We start from the raw sequence: 5,877 nt of genomic DNA on the forward strand, positions 1-5,877 counted from the left end.
AACGGGAAGGTGGAGCGCGGACACGGGCCAATTGTCAAAGCGCTAGTACGGGCGTGCGGAGGCCGAGTCGGGGACTGGCCATGGCTGCTACCTTATGCCTTGTGGGCGGACCGGACTACGCACAGTCCGGTAACCAGGTTCATGCCGGCCGAGCTGATGCTCGGACAGAAGCCGATCATGCCAACAGAGCGAACGATCCCCTCGTGGGCCACGGTGGACTGGAGGGATGAGATGAGCCGGGAGGTACTGTTGACGGCGCGGATTCGACAGCTCGAGCGGAGGCCGGAGGACGTAGAGCAAGTCGCGGAGAAACTTCGAGTAGTGAGGATAAGGAACAAAGCCCAGTTCGACCGAACACACCGGTCCAGGCCAAGGAAGATCGAGGAAGGCGACTGGGTGCTAGTCTACGACAGCAGCCTCGACAATCAACACAGGGCCACGCGGAAGTTTGCGAGGAGGTGGTTCGGGCCTTACGTAGTAACAGGCGCCAACGGCAATGGGATGTACCATCTCGCGGAGCTCGACGGTACAAGAATGGCGATACCGGTAGCGGGGAAGAGGATCAAAGCATTCAAGAAACGGCACGACGGGGAGACAGAGCTAGGGGGCATGGACAGCGACGACGAGCAGCCCGAGGTGGAGGATGAACCGGTAAATGAGGAATAAAAGCAAGGATCGGTTTTCTCCCGTAGGAACCCAATTTTGGCGCATACCGGTGGATACGCGGTTAGGTGGGGGTGGATGTCGTGAAGAAAATCGTCCCCATGCGCAAACCGTGTATAGTGTGTGTGAACCGGCCCTTACACGTGGGCACGTCCCTTGTCGTATAGTAGATAGGTAGGCACAAAGGTTAAATCCTAGGTAGCAATATTCTATAAGGGAAATCAAGGAGTATCTCTGTTCGAAAGGACAGAGAATTAATGTGATGTAAACGGGTGAAACGACCTCCCTCCTTGAGCTATAAAAGAGAGGGAGACGGGGGGAGAGAAGACATCGCGCGCTAGAGGGAACGAAGTGTTGTCAGACTGGGACCGAGCTCTTCTTCTCTGTCGTTCTCCATAGCTTTCTTTTGCGCAGGCTCTCGAGAGGCTGATTCTGCTCCGTGGAACGCCCGTGTGCTTCCAGCAGAATCTCCATCTTGCTCTCCTGTGTGTGTGGGTGATCAGGCGTCGGCACCCACCTCGCCGACTTGGTCGGCTGTAACTGTTCGAGTCGTCTGCATACATACAAATACATGCTTATATTTACATACACACTCTAGTGTTCTCAACTCGCGTCTCCTGTGTTGTTGTGACGCGTCCCCGTGTGCTTCTTTGTCTATACGTGAGTGAGCATCTCTCTCTCTCTTTTCCTCACCTATTCCTCGGTCCAAGACCCCAGTGGACCCGCCTTGTTCTCCATGCACGCGCGTAACAACGCGACACCGTGTGGCATGCAAGGCCAAGCGGGCAAAAAAGGCATGAATCTGGATGAAGCGATAACGAGAGCCGCGAAGGACACTGACGCGGAGGATGGGATGGAGGTATGCTCTACCGCGAGAGAACACGGCGAGCGAGGGAGAAGTGAGGAGCACGTAATGGGGTCACGTAAGGACCAAAGAACGAGCGCGCATTCGGTGGACAACAACGACACACGGAAAGAGCCTACGGAAGCCGAGTGCGGGATGGAAGGAGTCAACACGAGGTATTCGAGAGGAGGAGACGGTCGAACCAAAGGAGGAACACACGCGGTACGCGGTACGCGGAATCCGGCTTGCGATCGGAGTGACCGGGGGCCCAATCAGAGAACATACGTGGCGGACAAAGTCGGGGTGACTGAGTTGGCAACGTCGTTCGGAAGGACCGATCGGGAAGGATGGCGCGAACGTCGAATATGTTGGATCGGATGGAGCCGGTGGGTCGGGGCAGGTAAGGAACCGGCAAGACGGATCGGCACCGGCAAGGGACCAGCAAGACGGTCGGGTGTCGGGAAGGCGAAGAACCCGATTGATCACCGTCGCCGAAATCTCTCACCCTTTTCCTTTCTTGGCACGTACCGGTGGACATGCGGTTTGGTGGGGGTGGATGTCGTGAAGATTTCCGGTTACAGTGTGAAATCGGGGTGGAATGGGCAAGTCAGTGGTGTGCAACATGTGCACATGTATACTAGAAAATGGTGTATAGAAATAAGAGGGGAAATTTTATCCCACATTGTAAGGTCCCTCCCTCCTTGGGCTATAAAAGGAAGGGAGGGGTCACTTATGAAGGGGTTGCCTATTTTGCGTATGAGAGGTATACCACTTAGTCTAGAGTTCTTACCGCTTTAGGGTTAGGGTTTCGTTTAGGGTTTTCTTCTTCATCTTCTTTACTTGCTTATCGGGTTAGGGTTTTGTTATACCGTTTGGTGCGGCCTATGCGGCCTTGGTTGTAATCTTTGTGAACTCTTAATATAGCTTGTTGATCTTCTTGCCTTGTGGGTGTATCTTGATTCTATTCTATTCTATGTTTATGTGCTATTCTTCCTCTTCTCCTCTTGAGCTAAGCTTCCATTTTGTGTCTTATTCCTTCTCCTCTACTCCCTCATCCGAGACTCCCGTGGTCCTGCCCCTTCTACACGCACGCGCGTAATAACGCGGCAGTGTGTACTTGTTGTCATTGTTACTAGATGAGTTGAAAGAGTGTGAGAGAGTGTGTGGTAACCCTATAACCGTCTGTAGACAAAGAAGAGCTCAAGGTTGTTTCCTCAGAGTCTCTTATTGTATTCCCCTCGATATAGTGATTATTTGGAGTTTATGGACTCCCGTGGTTTTTCCCTTTTAGGATTTTCCACATTAAATATTGTGCCTCAGTGGTGTGTGTATTTTTCCATGTTTTCTGTTGTCATTCAATCTCTTGTTATTCCCTCATTGTTGTTTGAGAATCAGTTGTGGCTGACTCCATAATATATATATATATATATATATATATATAAGGATTCACAAAAGTAGCGGGAATATTTACATTTAAAGGTGGATGGAACCCATAAATAGCAAAGAATGATGTTGTGTCGATTGAAGAGTGTATGGTATTGTTGTACGCAAACTCGAGAATCAGTAGGATTTGCATCAAATCATCTTGTTGATAGCTCACGATATACTCAGAGATATTACTTGAGGATCTGGTTTATCCATTATATTTGAGCATCAATTTTGAGGGTGAAATGCTAGTGACAACTTGGTTGTAGTTTTGAGAAGTTGGACAAGCATTTCCCCAAATTATGTGATAGTCTATAAAAGTCATTTTTGGTGCTCTTTTGTAGTTCTTCATCACTTTGTCACTTTAGGTTAGAGCTTAAATCTTATTAATTTCTCTCTCTCTCTCTCTTTGGTGAAAACACACAATTATATTAATAAATGTGTGTAAAAAACACTACTTGCAATGGGTGTGACCATGAAGTATGGTCACCCACTAACTACATTACACTACATGGGTAGTGGAACATGTTGAATTGCCAATAGGCAAGACGAACACTCCACTGAGGAAAGAATTTCCACTTGTTCCAATAAAGAAAATTGCCACATTAGTACTCCCTTCAACTTTCGTAGATATGCTTTCACTCCATGTCTACCATCGAATACAAAAGCGTTGCGCATATTCCAATTATGATGCAATCCCCAATATCTCAGAAATAGAAAAACGATCTCCATCTCTGACTTTAGGTCCACCTATGTAAATTGTGCAAACATCCACTATCTAGGTGTCAAATAACACTGTGATAAAACTTGCCAAATTTGAGAAATGTAACTCCAAATCTAATAAGCAATCGGACATTGTATAAATCGATGAGTACTATCTTCCATTTGAACAGTGCAAAAAAAGCAATTACCCGTTGCTAGTCCACGACGCTTTAGAGCTAATCCCAAAGGCAATCCTCCAATCAAAAGTCTCCAAATGAAGACCTTTGCTACAAGTGGCAATTTAGAATGCCAACTACGTTGTAAGATTTGCCACCACCCATGATCATATTTGTGTAATATCCATTCTTCTTCAGCCTTAGATGATAACCATCCAAGAGACTCAACAGAGCAATGATACAAAAGATTAGTAGTCACTTGTAACAACGATGTTTGTCCCTTTAAACACCAATCAATCCACGATTGTTCTCCTATTTGTAGAGGTAAGGGACCTTGCATCAATGGAATATTTTGTAGTTGTTGCCAAATAAACCCATAATTAGGCGGAATGCGTAATAATTGTCACACTTCAACAAACGCCAAAATTCTTTGAGATGGAGCCTCAACTATATCTCCCACCTCTTTGACCCCCAAGCGAAACAAACGATTAAATTGAGAGCACAATCTCTCCTTTCCTGGCCAATATAATAACCGAGAAGAAACAAGTAACTCTTTTTGCAAAGAATTACAATGCTCTCTACTAGATGATGGTTTCCATACACATAACAAGAGTGCTTCTTGTCATGAGGTAACCAAGTGTTGAACACATGTAGAGCCTGGAATCCTAAGTGAAATACATCCATTTAGTAATTGCCACCATGAAGCTTAATTGTTGTCCTCCCATGCCTTGTTCTCAATTGTTGAGAGTCGAACTCAACTTCCCATAGATAGGTTTCACACTAGCTCATGGACATGTTGGGCTAGTTTTGTAAATAGTAGAAAGGGAACTTGCCCTAGCTTAGTTGGTATATAAACCAACACATTGTAACTTAGTTACGGTTGGATGTTTTATGTTTGATGTATTCTTGGTTAATATATAGTTTTTCTATCTCTGCCTTAAGAGCTCTCTCTCTCTCTCTCCCTCTGTTGCCTCACACACACACACTCTCTCAATCTTCTTCTGCTGCATTGCAATCACTCTTGCCTCCCATTCCGTTACATCAATGAAATATTGAACAATAGATATCCATGGTTGTGAGTTTGAGCACATGTCTTGTAATAAGGAAAATCTACGAGCCATCATATGCTTAGATAAGTTCAATATTCCAGCTCCCCCCATGCGCTTAGGAGTTGCTAGATGATTCCATGCAACCCAAGTGATTCCCATTTTATCCCTCTTCTTCCACAACAAATGTCGAAGAGGTTGCAAAATAGAATGCAAAGCCTTCTTTGTCCATGGCATCAATGGCAAGTAATATAATATCATAAGTTCCATAATACATTGTACAACCTTCAAACGTACATGAAATTGCCAAGATTGTGATTTCCAATACATGAACTTATCCCTCAACTTACTAGACATCCATTCAATCAATTGACCATTTGTAACATTCATTCCTAATGGATAGCCCAAGTGTTGAAAAATAGAGCCTTTCTTCACCACGGATCCTTGTCATCCTAAACATTCCAAATCCCTTTAAGTACATGATATGAGACTAGACTTCCTCCAATTAATATGTAATCCGGAAGCCAATGCAAATTGGTTCTATACAAGCATCCCCTTCTCAAGATTCTCTCGTGAGGCTTGTAGAAACGTGAAAGAATCATCGGCCAAAGCTTGTGCAACTAGTTGCCCTCTTGACAAAAGGTGTAAACCCACAATATCACCATTTGTTGCAAGCCTTGATAGCATCACTAACAATGGATGAGTAACAATAGCAAACAACAATGGGCTAATAGGGCATCCTTGACGAACCGATCTTGTAAGGGCAATATCTAATGTAACTCCCCCATTAAGCATGACTCGAGACACCACATCTTGTCCTAATAAAAATATGAGACGAGACATACGAGGTCCAAAGCCCATTGTATGCATTAACCTAGAAACAAAGGACCCGTTGCCCTTCATCAATGGAGACCTATTTCTTTGATGGGGGGGTTGTATAAGATATTTACAAAGGTCTTGGCAAATAGATTACAAAAGTATTTGCCAAAGTTGATACATCCCGCCCAATATGGTTTTATTG

This window comes from Azolla caroliniana, unplaced genomic scaffold (assembly GCF_043228905.1).
Source record: "Azolla caroliniana isolate FFs.n. ecotype wild unplaced genomic scaffold, voAzoCaro1.0.p SCAF_17, whole genome shotgun sequence".
Classification (NCBI taxonomy): Eukaryota; Viridiplantae; Streptophyta; class Polypodiopsida; order Salviniales; family Salviniaceae; genus Azolla; species Azolla caroliniana.